The sequence below is a fragment of the Puma concolor genome, chromosome B1 (genome assembly GCF_028749965.1).
Source record: "Puma concolor isolate L17-30 chromosome B1, mPumCon1.1.hap2, whole genome shotgun sequence".
NCBI lineage: Eukaryota > Metazoa > Chordata > Mammalia > Carnivora > Felidae > Puma > Puma concolor.
The window spans coordinates 14,674,984-14,692,144 of NC_141670.1; the positions used below are offsets into that span (position 1 = coordinate 14,674,984).

The following is a 17,161-nucleotide window of genomic DNA, read 5'->3' on the forward strand; positions in this document are numbered from 1 at the left end:
CATGCACATAAAAAAATTGAAATATTAACATCAAATAAAGTTTGTATGCCTTTTGTGAATCTTTTTCAGTCTAATTCTCAGGCTCCAGATGTGAACCTAAGAGTATAGAGAAAGTTTTTCCTCCGCTACATATTTATTTAAGAACTTAACCCACTAGGCATTTGTTCATACAGTTTTTCCTTTAACCGGGTACGAATAGCGGTGTAGTAGAAAGAGCTTTGAAGTTAGACTAGCCTGGATTGGAATCTTGAATCTACTATGTAATGCACGACCTTGGGCATTTATTTAAACTCTGTATCTCAATTTCTTCATCTATGAAACAAAGGTAAGACCAACCTAATGTAATTGTTGTAAGGGTTAAATATTTGAAGTACGAGAACTAGCTAGCACAAAGCAGTGGAGCCTCGGTAACACTTAGTTCCTCTAAATTTTGATGTGTATCTCTGTTGTTAAAGCAGAGACTGTTGGGAAGAGATAAGAGTTTAGGAAGAAGGATGGACAGAATGTGAATCTTGAGCTTCTCTCAACCACCCAGGCGCCCCACCCTCATTTTTATAACCCCTCCCCTCTTAAAAAAAACCCACCACCACAACAAAAAGTATTCAAAAACTATATACATGGAAAATACCTGTAGTGAAGGCATTCTTTGTTATTGATTAAAAGGAGATCGAATCACTTCAGGTTTCAGATTTGTAGGTGGCAAGATGGAAATTTCCGGATGTCAGTTAAAGAGCCTGAGATTTGTGTTTCGTCCAGCGGGAGAGGGCCGCCTCTGACTCCACACGGAGAAGGCCTGCAAAAGAGAGTCAATACCCCTTCAGTAGCAGATTTAGAAGGACTTGAGCCAGAAAAAGCCCTTAACTGAAGCCTCAGAATTCTGTATCTTAAAGTATGGAAGAGAGAATCCTGGCTTAGACCTTGAGGGTAACTCCACATTACCATAAAAGGCCTTGATACGACTGTTAAAGAACACTTGATTTTGAACAGGACTATATTCATACATTTGGTCATAAGAGATTTAAACCTGATAACTACATCAGATGACTTCTCATTCCCTGAACCTGGCAAGAGTTTAAAAATGCTTCTTTCTTGGGGCTTCAGATTCTCTCTCTCCCTTTGCCCCTCTCCCCTCTGTGAGTGTTCTCTCTCTCTCTCAAACAACAGACAAACAAAACCCAACAAAAAAAATTGTTTCTTCCTATAGCAGGTGATTTTGTCCTTCCAAGACCACTACTAGGAATATGTGACTGTATTTCCCACAACAACTCAGGCAATGTATTTTCCTTCTCTTGCCATTTCTACCATTCATAGGGTCTTACATGGTCCACTCCACAGGGACTTTTTCTTTTTGGAGCTCCATTAAGTGCATTTATTTATTTATTTTTTAGTAATCTCTACACCCAGTGTGGGGCTTGAACTCACGACCCCAAGATCAAGAGTCTGATGCTCTTTGACTGAGCCAGCCAGGCACCCTGGTCAGGATTTTAATTAACTCCAGGCTCTATGGCCCTCATCTGATCCTCAGGAAATATTCAAGCAACTTTAGGCTGGACACACTTAAGAATGGTGAGCTGATCCCAAAACATCAACAACCCCATCTTCCTTCCTTCCTTCTTAGGAACTAGCTATCTCTTCTTTGTTTTTTAGATTTTCTAGGTGTGAGTTGGTTCATGTACTGTGTTTCCTTAATGACAGGTGAGTATTTTAGACTTTCTGAGACTTTCCACTGAAATCCCTTTCTCTTGATCTTGAGTATTCCCCACTCTTACTCTCTGGATGACTGCACAGCACAGACATTTCTAAAATAATCTCCACAAATCATTCAACTTTTTTGAATCCTTAATCTATGCTGAAATTTTGGCATGGTGGTCTGTTTAGAAGAAAACTTACAAAGAATTCCTCCCTCTGCTAAAATTTTGACAGGAAGAGTGTCATTTAAACATTCTATTATGTATATACCTGTATTACATAGAAAATTTCTGGAAATGTCTGATGAGAAATTGGCTTTCTCTGGGAAGAGGAGCTGGGAGGCAGAGGTCAGGTATGAGGCTATAATTCTGTTCACTGTATATCCCTTTTTACTACTTGGATTTACTAAGTACATATTTTTAAAAAATATTTTTGAACGTTTACTTATTTTTTTTATTTTTTTATTATTTATTTATTTATTTATTTATTTATTTATTTATTTTATTTATATATGAAATTTATTGTCAAATTGGTTTCCATACAACACCCAGTGCTCATCCCAAAAGGTGCCCTCCTCAGTACCCATCACCCACCCTCTCCTCCCTCCCACCCCCCATCAACCCTCAGTTTGCTCTCAGTTCTCAACAGTCTCTTATGCTTTGGCTCTCTCCCACTCTAACCTCTTTTTTTTTTCTTTCCCCTCCCCCATGGGTTCCTGTCAAGTTTCTCAGGATCCACATAAGAGTGAAACCATATGGTATCTGTCTTTCTCTGTATGGCTTATTTCACTTAGCATCACACTCTCCAGTTCCATCCACGTTGCTACAAAAGGCCATATTTCATTTTTTCTCATTGCCACGTAGTATTCCATAGTGTATATAAACCACAATTTCTTTATCCATTCATCAGTTGATGGACATTTAGGCTCTTTCCATAATTTGGCTATTGTTGAGAGTGCTGCTATGAACATTGGGGTACAAGTGCCCCTATGCATCAGTACTCCTGTGTCCCTTGGATAAATTCCTAACAGTGCTATTGCTGGGTCATAGGGTAGGTCTATTTTTAATTTTCTGAGGAACCTCCACACTGCTTTCCAGAGCGGCTGCACCAATTTGCATTCCCACCAACAGTGCAAAAGGGTTCCCGTTTCTCCACATCCTCTCCAGCATCTATAGTCTCCTGATTTGTTCATTTTGGCCACTCTGACTGGCGTGAGGTGATACCTGAGTGTGGTTTTGATTTGTATTTCCCTGATAAGGAGCGACGCTGAACATCTTTTCGTGTGCCTGTTGGCCATCCGGATGTCTTCTTTAGAGAAGTGTCTATTCATGTTTTCTGCCCATTTCTTCACTGGGTTATTTGCTTTTCGGGTGTGGAGTTTGGTGAGCTCTTTATAGATTTTGGATACTAGCCCTTTGTCCGATATGTCATTTGCAAATTTCTTTTCCCATTCCGTTGGTTGCCTTTTAGTTTTGTTGGTTGTTTCCTTTGCTGTGCAGAAGCTTTTTATCTTCATAAGGTCCCAGTAATTCACTTTTGCTTTTAATTCCCTTGCCTTTGGGGATGTGTCGAGTAAGAGATTGCTATGGCTGAGGTCAGAGAGGTCTTTTCCTGCTTTCTCCTCTAAGGTTTTGATGGTTTCCTGTCTCACATTCAGGTCCTTTATCCATTTTGAGTTTATTTTTGTGAATGGTGTGAGAAAGTGGTCTAGTTTCAACCTTCTGCATGTTGCTGTCCAGTTCTCCCAGCACCATTTGTTAAAGAGACTGTCTTTTTTCCATTGGATGTTCTTTCCTGCTTTGTCAAAGATGAGTTGGCCATACGTTTGTGGGTCTAGTTCTGGGGTTTCTATTCTATTCCATTGGTCTATGTGTCTGTTTTTGTGCCAGAACGTTTACTTATTTTTGAGAGAGAGAGAGAGATAGTGTGTGTTCAGGGGAGGGGCAGAGAGGGAGAGAGGAGACACAATTTGAAGCAGGCTCCAGGCTCTGAGCTGTCAGCACAGAGCCCAAAGCAGGGCTTGAACTCACGAACTGTGAGATCATGACCTGAGCCAAAGTCTGACGCTTAACTGACTGAGCCACCCAGACGCCCCACATATATATATTTTTAAATATTTGAGTTAAGAAATTTAGAAATAAGGAGGTAAGAAATCCTGCATACATGAATGTTGCTACTATGTTCTTGGTTGGGACAACTTATTGTAATTGTTCAGTTCACTAAATTAATCTATAAAAAAACTAATCTATAAAAAAACAATTGTAAAATTGTTCAGTTCACTAAATTAATCTATGAATTTAGTGCAATTCCAAGCAAATAGTTTCACTTAAAGAAAATGGTACTTTTGGGGCGCCTGGGTGGCGCAGTCAGTTGAGCGTCCGACTTCAGCCAGGTCACCATCTCGCGGTCCGTGAGTTCGAGCCCCGCGTCAGGCTCTGGGCTGATGGCTCGGAGCCTGGAGCCTGTTTCCGATTCTGTGTCTCCCTCTCTCTCTGCCCCTCCCCCATTCATGCTCTGTCTCTCTCTGTCCCAAAAATAAATAAAAACGTTGAAAAAAAATTAAAAAAAAAAAGAAAATGATACTTTCATAAAAATCTAAACTTTATAAAACAAAGTAAAATGAGTATTTGCACTAAAAGATTCTTTTAATTTATATCAGGATAATGGGAAGATTTTTATTAGAAACCAGAACACCTGGCTCCACCATTCAATAGTTATTTGACCTCAGATTAGTATCTAGCCTAATATTTACTTAAGCTTATTCCATCACTGTGAAATGCTGTCTACTTTAGCGTCAGTGTGAAAATACGCATGAAAATATTTTGTGAAATATAGAATGTTGTAAGTAAATATCCAAGGAGCTACTAAAACTCCGTTTTGATGTAACATAGCAGCTTCCCTAATAATTTTTTAAGAATGGATTTATAAAAACTGAATTTATACATAATTTAAAGGAAAATAGGGGTCAATTACTTTCAAGCAAGATAGGAGGTAAAATTATACATATCAGAAGATTCTGAAGACTTTAACAATAGGGTTGGTAGCAGGCTATGAGCAGCCCCTATCTGCTCTTTAGAAAGGATCATTACTTCTTTCAGTGAGAGATGTTCATAGTTTCAGGATAAGTGTTATTTATCACCATACAAAGTAGGTCAAATTAAGGAAAATTTTATTTTTTTAAATGTTTTTTAACGTTTATTTATTTTTGAGAGAAAGAAACAGAACATGAGGGGGGGAGGGGCAGAGAGAGAGGGAGACACAGAATTGGAAGCAGGCTCCAGGCTCTGAGATGTCAGCACAGAGCCTGATGCGGGGTTCAAACTCACGAACTGTGAGATCATGACCTGAGCTGAAGTCGGACAGACGCTCAACCGACTGAGCCACCCAGACGCCCCTAATTTAGGAAAATGTTAAATGTAATCAGCCAAAGAGAGGAATGGAAATTTAACTTTGTAAATAAAAATATGATTCAACAAAAGGAAAGATGTCCATCTCCAAATTCACAAATAAAAATTTTTAGTTCATTCTTCTGTAGTTGTTAGCCAACAGTTAGGTGTTAGGTAGTTGATGGGACTGTTAACACCTACCTATCATTCTTTCTTTTGTTCTCCCTCTCTTTTCTCCCTTCCTTCCTTCCTTCCTTCCTTCCTTCCTTCCTTCCTTCCATCCCTCCCTCCCCCTCTCTTTCATGTTCTATCAGTTCTAGAGGAAGAGATGTTAAAATTACCAATTTTGATTATGGAATTGTCTATTTCTCCCCTTAATTCTGTCCATTTTTGGTTCATGTATTTTGAAGCTGTCTATTCATGTTTTCTGCCCATTTCTTAACTGGATTATTTTGAGGGGATGTTGAGTTTGTAGATTTTGGATACTAACGCTTTATCTGATATGTCATTTGCAAATATCTTCTCCCATTCCATAGGTGCCTTTTAGTTTTGTTGTTTCCTTCACTGTGCAGAAGCTTTTTATTTTAATGAAATCCCAATAGTTCATTTTTGCTTTTGTTTCTCTTGCCTCTGGTGACATGTCTAGTAAGAACTTGCTGCAGGGCGCCTGGGTGGCTCAGTTGGTTTAGCGTCTGACTTCGGCTCAGGTCATGATCTCACGGTTCGTGGGTTCGAGCCCCGCGTCGGGCTCTGGGCTGACAGCTCAGAGCCTGGAGCCTGCTTCAGATTCTGTGTCTCCCTCTCTCTCTGCCCCTCCCCTGCTCACGCTCTGTCTCTCTCTGTCTCTCATAAATAAATAAATAAATAAATAAATAAATAAATAAATAAATAAATAAATAAATAAAACTTGTTGCAGCTGAGGTCAAAGAAGTTGCTGCCTACATTCTCCTTCAGGGTTTTGATGGTTTCCTGCTAAGTCTTTCATCCATTTTGAATTTATTTTTGTATGTGGTATAAGAAAGTGGTCCAGTTTCATTCTTTTGCATGTTGCTATCTGGTTTTCCCAATGCCATTTTTTGAAGACATTGTCTTTTTTCCATTGGATATTCTTTCCTGCTTTGTCAAACATTAATTGCCCATATAGTTGTGGGTCCATTTTTGTGTTTTCTATTCTGTTCCATTGATCTATGTGTCTGCTTTTGTGCCAGCACTATACTGTCTTGATGACTATGGCTTTATAAAATATAGCTTGAAATCTGGAATCGTGATTCCAGCAGCTTTGTTTTTCTTTTTCAGGATTGCTTTGGCTATTTGGTATCTTTTGTGGTTCCATACACATTTTAGGATTATTTGTTCTAGTTCTGTGAAGAACTCTGGTGGTATTTCGATGGGGATTGCATTAAATGTGTAGTTTGCTTTGGGTAGTATAGACATCTTAACAACGTTTGCTCTTCCAATCCATGAGCATGGAATGTTTTTCCATTTCTTTGTGTCTTCTTCAATTTCTTTCATACGTGTTCTATGGTTTTCAGAGTATACTAACAGTTGTTTTAAAATCCCTGTCTCTAATTCCAACATCTAGTTCCTTTTGGAGCTGATCTCCATGGATTGACGTTTGGGTCACATTTTATTTCTTATTATATCTAGTAATTTTAGACACTATAGAATGATGTACTTTAGAGATGCTTGGTTCTATTTCTCTAAAGAGCAGTAATTTTTTGTTTGTTTCAGCAGGCAGAGTTCAACTCGAACTCTAACTCAGTGCACTCCTTTTAGCCTTATCTGTGCTTCTTGGAGCCCACCCTGCACATGTATAGTCTAGGAGTTAGCTAGAGATTTGGGAAGTTTCTGCAAAAACTTTAAGCATCCTCTCTTTGGCTCTCTCTTTTCTGGAAACTCTCTCCCCCACTTTCCAATACTGTTTGGTTTAATTGCCTTCTCTTCATCTCATTGGTAAGGGAAGGGAGGAATTCCCACCCTATGTTTATGGGAATCACCTAACACGTGACACCCAGCACTGGACAGATAAGATGAACAGTAGTTTACTGGTGCATATATTCACAGCCTGATTGGAAGATACCAAACCCCATGTAGGGCCACATGGAAATTATACCCAGGGGTAAATAACCAGGCACTGTGGGAAGCAGGTTTTGTAATACCAAAAGGATGAGGTAGCCCCTGGGTTCCATGGAAGGATGTGATTGGTTTGAATAATTCCACAAGCTTGCAGGGATAAGGAGGAAATATACCGGGTTTCCGAGACAAAGGAGGGTTATTTGACGAGGGAACCTTATCCACAGGAGGAGAGTGGAGAAGGGAACTTGGACTTAGGCCACTGAAGACATTCATGATTTTACCAAGGCAGTATATATTAATTTTAGACCCTATATGACACTGTGGTTGCCCTGGACTCCGTTCTCCGGTTCTCCAAGTCAATATGTCTGCAAGTTTCTAAGTTTGGGTCAATCTACATGACTGGATGCTGCAGGCTAAAAGACATAAAAATGGGAAACTCTTGAAGTGCCATTTCATTCTTCCAAGTGTTGACTTCTCTTAAGAATTTGCCTTCTTTTGCTCGCTCTCCAGTGTCTTTTCGGTATTATTTTTATATATTGACCTGATAGGAGCTATTTGGCCATCAAAGAAGAAGAGCTCTTAAAATTAATTCTTAATCTTTGGATAGAAGCAGTCTAAGTAAATAGCTACAGAAATTATCAGATATTGTTTATTGATGAAAACAGGAATTAGCGTGGAGTTTGGAATGATACTACATAATTCATAGGTGACATAACTGTAGAACTCAAATACTCGTTACATAAAATATTTTAATTTAGTACAAATTTTGATTCCACACAAAAAGTTCAGTCAGACTTGAGTTGGACTAAGCACTTATCAGATAAAACCCAGAAAAAAGCTTTTTATTTTACATTTTTTATATAGTGCTGAAGTATACATCGGGGAAACGACAAAAGCTACTATTTGACAAGCTGGTTCCATATTTCTTCTTAAATATGCATCATCTTCCATAAATCTTGACTGACTCTAACCAATGTTAATATTTTAATCTGCCTTCCTTCTACATTTATCTCTAATTTGCTTTTATTTATACTTATGCCCCTAAGCATTTTTACCAACACTCTATCTGTGTCCTACATCCCTATAGAGACTATAAATGTCTCCTGGACATGAGCCAAAGACTTGATTTAGTTTAAATCCACACACACAGATACACACTCACATCTGTTAATTTTTTTTTTCCAGTAAATCCTACCAAGATTTGGATGGACAAATTGGGTTTTAAATTTCCTCAGTACTTTGTGTATCTGTGCTCCCAGAAGGACTCACAAGACTCAAGAGGATGTTATACACATGACTAAAATTTATTACAGCAAATGGCAGAGAGCAAAAGCAATGGGAAGAAGACCCATTGGTGAAGTCCAGAGAGGTTCAGCATAAACTTCCAAAGTCCTTTGCCTGAAACTATACAGGAACTCCCTCTCTCTCTTTCTCTCTCTCTCTCTCTCTCAGAAAACTATAGGCATCTGTGGAATGTCTCTGCCTATGGAAACCCATTTGAGTTTCAGGGTCCAAAGCTTTTATGGGGGCCTGTTAACATACATATATTCTGCTACACAATCAGCCATGGCAACTGAAACTCAGGACCACAGCAATGAAACCAAGTGCACATGTTTGTGCAAAGCAACCTGACAAGCCAGTATGGCATGATCCATTGTTCCAGGTGTATGTAACAAAATCATCAACGTTAACACAAAAATACTCCAAGGCCAAATTCCCAGGGTTGGCCAAGGGTCAATCATGGTTCCCTTGGAGATATGCAAGAACTAAGCAAATAGCGGCTGCATTGACTTTTTCCTCACAAGGGTCTATATATATCCTTGATATCATCTATTATCAATTCCTGACTTACTAATAGAAATAATACAAGCTAAGTCCTGGCATATGGGAAGATATTTTTAAGACAACTGTGTCTCTAAATCATTTCCTCTAGTCTCTCTGCCCTTCCCAACACATTCCCAGCCTCCAATTTCTATAGCTGGGTGTTCTTTACAAACAAACAAGCTGTTCATAGGAAGCAATAATTTGTGCTGTTTGGAAGAGGAGGCCTAAGGTTGATAGAGCCCAAAGATGTAAACACTACAATTATATTCTTGTATGACTTAAATTCGTATCTCCCCCCTACGAACCTGCCTTGCCTCCTGGATTTCTATTTCACACAGTATTGCCAGGATCTGCTTATGGCCCAAGCCACAATTCTAGATGACTTTTCTCCCATCCCCTAAATATAGTCACTAAACTCAGGTGATAATACCTCCTAGAAGTTTCCTGAATCTACTTCATTCTTTCCATATGACCTCATTTCCCTGTTAATTGCTCCTTTCATGCTTCCCCTTCCTTCTCGCCATGGGCCATTATTCATTACGGCAGTGCTGTCACTCCAGTTCTTTTCTAGAAAGCAACATGCCATACACTGAAGAGTAACTTTCTGAAGAAGATCTCTTCTATAAGGTATTGTAATCACTCAGGTCACTATGCTCAATTGTTTTCCTGTATGTTATATATCTACTAATATCTATTTTATTGGGGAAAAATTAATCTATATCCCAAATTGAAAAATATGTCTGGTGAGACAGAATTAATTTCTTGGGAGTTCTTTGAGTCATGCGACAGAACAAATAAGAGCTGCTTCCTGTACATCATCCTCTTTGCTTTATGACATCTGGGCTCTTCTCCCAATCTTTTACCTTTCTCATCTGCTATGTTCAGAGTCTTCTTCATTAGATACTTCTGTTACATTTCAATCCCATAGAGAAGACCACAGCTCAAGGGAAGGACTCTTTCTTGGGTAGATATATTGCATAGGTCCCTTCTGAGGTCATAGGCACAAGTTACAGATGGCATTAATATATAACATCTACCTGAATAGGAATTGTCAAACATTCAATTCATAAAAATTGATAAAAAAAAATTATCCCACTTTAACATAAAGTACTCAAGTGACATCACACAGAAATTTAAAAAGCTCTTAAGAAGTTGAGGGCTATACTGAATGAGAAAAAGGTTACACGCAACATCTCTTAAACTGCTAAAAAACCTTCACAAAAAATAGGTTACTGATGCAAAACTGCCCAGATTAGTTCCTAATGGGGGAAGTCTTTAAAAGCTTCAAATTGACCAATTGTATTTCTTGGTTTTAATTTACATAATAACATATGTGTAATTACAATGCTAGTATGCTAAATGCAGACAATACTAACAGTGGTGATAGAAACATTCTCATAAAAGTAAACTGAATCTAAATATTTAGATTATGTGTCCTTTCCTAGGAGGTAGTATACATATGCATTTTGTTATTCCAGAATGTACAGAAAGTTTTCTTGCTTCTTTTATATTTAAAATAAAGTTTAAAAATAAAATAAAGTTTAGATTTTATTAAAGTAATACATGTATCAAAAATTTAAATGCAAAAAAAATTAAATGCATAGCATAATGTATAAACTTGTCTGAATCCCTACACTGTATACCTGAAATCTGTGTGACACTGTGTCCATTATATTCAAATAAAACATTTTTAATTAAATGTGCAAAATGGCATTTGTGAAAACTAAGTGTCTCTCCAACTCCAGATCCCCAGGCCCTAAATTAGAGGCAACTATTATCAGTATATATTGCTGGACAATTCTTCCATAGATATTTACCTGGATATAAAAAGTTAGGGGTATTCTAAAGATAACACCATATAAGGAAGTCACTAGGCTCTTTTGAAATTATTTTGGAATCAACCTGCCAATTTTCAAAGATTAAGTTAGAGAGACTATTCGCCCAACCCTGTGTTACAACTGTGTTTTTCACTGCATAGTGAAAAAGAATAAAAGAATCACATAAAAGAATCACAACTAGTTTCCATAGAAATAATTTACATATCATGGTCCCTAAATTTAATTCTAATGTACTACCACCATTAATGACTTAAATAATCATTCCTTTCTCTGATTCTTCTACTTTCCTGTAACAGAAAACTTTTTAAAATGTATTTAAAAAAATTTTTTTTAATGTTTATTTTTGAGAGAGAGAGCGAGACAGAGTGTGAGCGGGGGAGGGTCAGAGAGAGGGAGACACAGAATCGGAAGCAGGCTCCAGGCTCTGAGCTGTCGGCACAGAGCCCGACGCGGGGCTTGAACTCATGGACCGCGAGATCATGACCTGAGCTGAAGTCAGATGCCCAACCGACTGAGCCACCCTGGTGCCCCTAAAATGTATGTATTTTTAAGTTTACTTATTTATTTTGAGAGAGAGAGAGAGAGAGAGCGTGTGAGCAGGGGAAGGGGAGAGAGAGAATCCCATGCAGGTTCCATGCTGTCAGCGAAGAGCTCAATGCAGGGCTTGATCTCAGGAACCATGAAATCAAGATCTGAGCCAAAATCAAGAGTCAGATGCTCAACCGGCTGAGCCATCCAGGTGCTCCCAGAAAGCTTTTTAGCCTCTAATATTTTCCACTCAAAATTTCCCTTCGTCTTTTATATCTTTGACTTTTTTATGCCTCTAATTCTGGTGCTTACTTTAGCCAGATACCAGAAGAAAACATTTCTACTGTCACTTGGGCATTTTTTCAGAGCCTTCTCCCTGATGATGGCGTTTCTGTGACCACAGGATATCATGCTAAAGCATCTGGAATGTATGCCACAGTTCAAACAAGCAAAAGAAAGTACACCTAGGCTGCGGTTAGATAAGGAGGAGCACGAACTGTTTTCTCAAGCAGAGCAAGACACTTGAGGCCATTCTAGTAAATGAAAGAAAGCCAGATGAGGTTTTTTTTTTTTTTGTATTAAGTAAATATTTTCAAAACTTGGATCTCTTGTTTTATAGAACTGGCACAATGCATATCACTTACAGCAAAATGAGGTTTGAGCACAATTTTCCAGAAACACATACATTGCATAAAGTGAGATCTATACTGGTTTCCATATATAAGAGTCTGAGAGTGGAGGGGGGATGAGTGAAATAAAGGAGATTGAAAGGTACAAACTTCCAGTTATAAAATAAATAATTCACAGACATGAAAAGTGCAGCAAAGAGAAGTTAATCAAAAATATCGTGATAATGTTGGGTGACAGATGGTGACTATACTTATTGTGGTGAACACTGAGTCACTTACAGGACTGTTGAATCAATGTTGTACATCTGAAACTAATAGAACACTGTATGTTAATTATACTTAACTAAAAAATAAAATAAAATGCCTGCTCCCCCCCCCCCAAAAGAGTCAGAGAACCTCAATTTATGGAACTAAAACTGGATAAGAAATTTTTAAAAAATTGTCACCCTCAGAAATCAATAGTTACCAAATGCTGGATTAAATTAACCAAGACAAGAGTGATTCATGTAACAACAGCTCCAATAAAGCCTCATTAAATAATCAATTAGAAATAAGTCACAGGGATAAAAAGTAAAACAAAGGGACTAATGTAATAACTTTGTATGGTGACAGAGGGTAACTACACTTTTCGTGTTAAGGACAGCCTAATGTGCCTAATACCTACTGTGGAGCCCCTATGCTGTGCACCTGAAACTAATATAACATTGTATGCATACTTCAATTTAAAAAGAAGACAGGAAAATAACATTGAAAAAATATTTAAGTGAATAAAGTTAAAAACCTGTTAAGTAAAATATATTCCATCCTTCTAAAAAAGAGAAAAAACAATCAGAATAATTTAAAAGGAACAAAGAATTTAGCAAAAATCTCCTGGCCAATAGTATGTTTTATTCATCAAAGAATAGAGCATCCTGGGGCACCTGGGTGGCTCAGTCAATTAAGCATCCAACTTCAGCTTAGGTCATGATCTTGAGGTTCACGAGTTTGAGCCCCGCGTCAGGCTCTGTTCTGATAGCGTGGAGCCTGCTTGGGATTCTCTCTCTCCCTCTCTCTGCCCCTCCCCAACTCACTCTCTCTCAAAAATTTATTATTTTTTATTAACTTATTATTTTTGAGAGAGAGAGTGTGTGAGCAGGGGAGGGGTAAAGAGAGAGGGGGACAGACGATCCAAAGCAGGCTCAGCACTGACAACAGAGAGCCCCACATGGGGCTTGAACTCACAAGTCGTGAGATCATGACCCGAGCAGAAGCCAGAGGTTCAACCTACTGAGCCACCCAGGTGCCCCAAATTTCTCGGTGTACGCTTAATTCATAAATTGCCATGTGACCCTGGGCAAATGAATTAACTCCTCTGGGTCCCCACATCATCATCTGTAAAAAATGTTGGTCTAGAGGTGATCCATTAATAGGGATCCTCAACCCCTTCCCCATCATTACAGCCATGATGATTATGATAAATTACTATGAGCAGCAGAGGCTTACCCAGCGATTCAGAGAGACTGCGTTGTTGCCTCTTCTTTTTCCTTGATGGGAAATCGTTGATCTAAGATTACTTTTTGCTATAAAAAGTCTGAGTCTAGACTGATCATGAGATTAAAAATAACCATCTGCAATCCTGCAACCTCGAGATGCACTTTTTAATTTTCTTTTCCTGCATCTAACTTCTATTTATTGAGCACTGTGCAGGGCTCTGATAACAACAGACATGGCTCCTGAATAAAACATCATTTTTGAGGTTCTTAGTAAAATATATATATTATATATATGTTATGTATATATTACATATAATATATAAATTATATATATAATATATACATTTAATTTAAAGATACGGTTTAGTCTATGCTACCACAGCTTTCAAGTTTCTTTGTTTTGTTTTGTTTTTTAAAGCAGGCTCCCTACCCAAAGTGGGGCTGGAGATCAAAAGTTGCTGGCTCTACTGACTGAGCCAGACAGGTGTTCCACTACTACTTTCAAAACATTCCCTCCCTCCACTTTTCTCTATCCATTGATGAAATTAATAGGAAAATCTCTATGACCAATTAAGAGTAGCATCTGACGCCAAGCTGTAATCTCAAGCTTTCAAAGAAGGTAAGAAGTCAAAGTTTCAGTTTACATGTGATTTGGCTACTCCAAGATTCTAGGCCATTGTTGGGTTTACTGATTACCTGCAGAAACATTTTAAGATAAGATGGCTCACTAAGATAAAAGAGGGATCTTCAAGGAATGCATTGGCAACTCCTACCACACTTCCGAATCTAGCCATTGCAGCATTTGAATAGATTGAACAATTTATACCTATAGTATCAACTATTTAATTTTGGACAAAATTTTAAGTTTCACTCGCAAACCTAGACCACAATTTCAATTTTGAACATATAGTATAAATCTCTCTTCCTTAAATTTTAAATGTTTTCCCATTTTTAGGAAGCATAATTGCATAATTCAAACTCCTTCAATACTGTGACCTAGTTCCTCCTCTTGATGTTATAAACAGCTCATGTAACTATGGTAACCACCTAGGGAAAACTGAATGTTTTTCTGGTCAGCGATATGCAAAGTATACCATATGTGTTATTTTTTTCTGTCTGGAATAACCAAAGTAGATAATATGTGTTTGCTTTTCTTCTTGGCCATGGGAATGATAGTTCATGATACTGAATTTTCTCTTTACTAGTCCCAGTCATTCATAGTCCCTTCATTTTTGGCTGTGATCATCTTCCACTGTCAGTAGTCAGAACCCATAGTGGGATTGACTGCATACACCCAGTTTTAAATCCGTGCTGTCTACCTCATAAACTAAATGTACAGACCAACACTGCTCAGATTTCTAAAGTTCCAGCTTGAGAATCTGGTATTTTCTTAACTTTATCCTTTAGTCCTAGCCCAAGCATTTCCTTAAAGCAAAAAACTAAAATGCAATTATATACTTAGATTCCAAGAAGAGTTTTATCTCCAGTTTGTAGTGACTTTTATCTATCTTCTTTCTAGCTCTATTTTTGTTTTTTAAATACAATTAGTGTGTACCACTTATGTAATAAAGCAATTAATACTTTAAAACTGAGTTCAATGGAAACAGACTGCTTTGTTTCGCTTTTTAGTTGCCTATTGTGCTAATGAATTGATTTAAAGTTTTAGGTTTTTTCAATACAACTTACAATGCTTCACTGGACCTTCTAGAACAAATAAAATATGAACTCTTAGATTTGTAATGATTTATTTATTTGCATTAGGTACATTTCTACAGTGGGCTATCAATTGGTGACCTTTTAATATGAGGATTTTTATTTAAAGTGATTTTCTTTCTACTTATTTACTTTGAGAAACAACACAAGTGGGATGGGAGAAAGAGAGAGGAAAGAGAATCCCAAGCAGGCTCCACGCTGTCAGTGTAGAGCCCGACGTAGGGCTCGACCTCACAAACTCTGAGATCATGACCTAAGCCGACATTGAGTTGAAGGCACCCTAAAGTGCTTTTTTTTTTTTTGAAGTTTATTTATTTTTAGAGAGAACATGTGCCTAAGTGGGAAAAGGGCAGAGAGGGAGAGAATCCCAAGCAGGCTCTGTGCTTGTCAGCTTACATTGCAGACCCCACCTGACAAGGAGGGGGGCGGGGTGGTGGCTTGATCTCATGAACCAGGAGATCATGACCTGAGCTGAAATCACAGGTAGGAAGCTTAACCCACTGAGCTAACCAGGAGCCCTAAAGTGATTTTCCTCAATTTCCTTATACTTTTAACAGTGCTTTCTAACGATCCAAATACCCTCCTTAGAAAAACACTGCTATTTGCTTCACTGAATTAAATAGGAAATTAACTGCCTTTTTTTTTTTTTTGGAAATTAACTGCCTCTTACTGGTTTAGAAAAAAATCTAACCAAATGCAAGATATGGAACTTGTGTGGATCCTGCTAAACCTGTAAAAAGATATTAATGAGACAATGGGGAAATTTGGACATTTTAATTGTCTGGATATTAAACGATAGATAATTGTCTTGATGGGATAATGGAATTGTGGGTATGTTTTTATTTTTTAATGTTTATTTATTTTTGAGGAGAGAGACAGAGCAGGAGTGGGGGAGGGGCAGAGAAAGAGGGAGACACAGAATCCAAAGCAGGCTCCAGGCTCTATGTTGTCAGCACAGAGCCTGACACAGGTCTCGAACCCCTGAGCTGTGAGACCATGACCAGAGCTGAAATCAGAGGCTTAACCACCTGAGCCACCCAGGTGCTCTAGTGGGTATGTTTTTTAAAAAATTCTCTTATCCCTCCATATTTAAAGTATTTACAGATAAAATGAACAGTCCAGCAGGAGATAGGAAGCGTGGAAGGCTACAGATGAAATAATATTGGCCATATATTGATAAATATTCAAGCTGGTGAATAGTGCATTAGGATTTATTGTATTATTACCTCAATTTTTGTGTGTGTTTGAAACTTTCCATAATAAAAAAGTGTTAAAAATATTAAGAAGTAGAAAGAAGAAAAGCATTTCAAATTTAATTGGCCTGACTTAAGCAATAGCTGAAATTTTCTCAGGTAGTATCTTTAGGAATCCTTCAGAACTATCTGCTAATTTGCTTTTTCTTTTCTTTTCTTTTTTTTAAGTTTTGCATTTTTTAATGTTTATTTATTTAATGTTTATTTATTTTTCAGAGAGAGAGAGAGAGAGAGAGAGAGAGAGAGAGAGAGCACAAGCTGGGGAGGGGCAGAGACAGAGGCGGGGAGAGAAGATTCAAAGCAGGCTCAGCACTGTCAGCGCAGAGCTTGATGCAGGGCTCGAACTCACCAATTGTGATATCATGATCTGACTCAGCCACCCAGGCACCCTCCCCTGCTAATTTTGTTTTCAATGACAGTTTGAAGCTATTGCCCTCCCCTCTCACAATATAAATAAAGCTTATAAGACAAAGGTTTAGAGGCATAAACATTTCCCACCAGGGACCCCTTAAAAGAAACTGATTTCAAAATTACAGGTAATCCCAGACACTTGGTACTAATTTGGGGGAGTCAGTTACTTATCTTTTTTAGGGTTACTTAATGGTAGAAAACAGTTTGAAGAGCAAATAATATGCCTTTTTGCTTTATCAGAGGACTTGATATCACCAATTAATTCCTACATTGCAAAGAACTGGGGGCTTTTAGATTTTGCATTTAGCCGAGGAAGGGAACCCAGTGTGAAAACCCCCCAAA

At 38.0% G+C, this 17,161-nt stretch overlaps 1 pseudogene across 1 annotated transcript in view; it reads right to left on the bottom strand.

The window, feature by feature from the left end:
* LOC147581468 (uncharacterized) overlaps nt 1–17,161 on the bottom strand; it is a 38,702-nt pseudogene that overhangs the window by 18,989 nt on the left and 2,552 nt on the right. Inside the window, exon 2 of the transcript XR_015249939.1 lies at nt 629–793. The product of XR_015249939.1 is annotated as an uncharacterized LOC147581468 (transcript). The remainder of the gene's footprint in view (nt 1–628; nt 794–17,161) is intronic.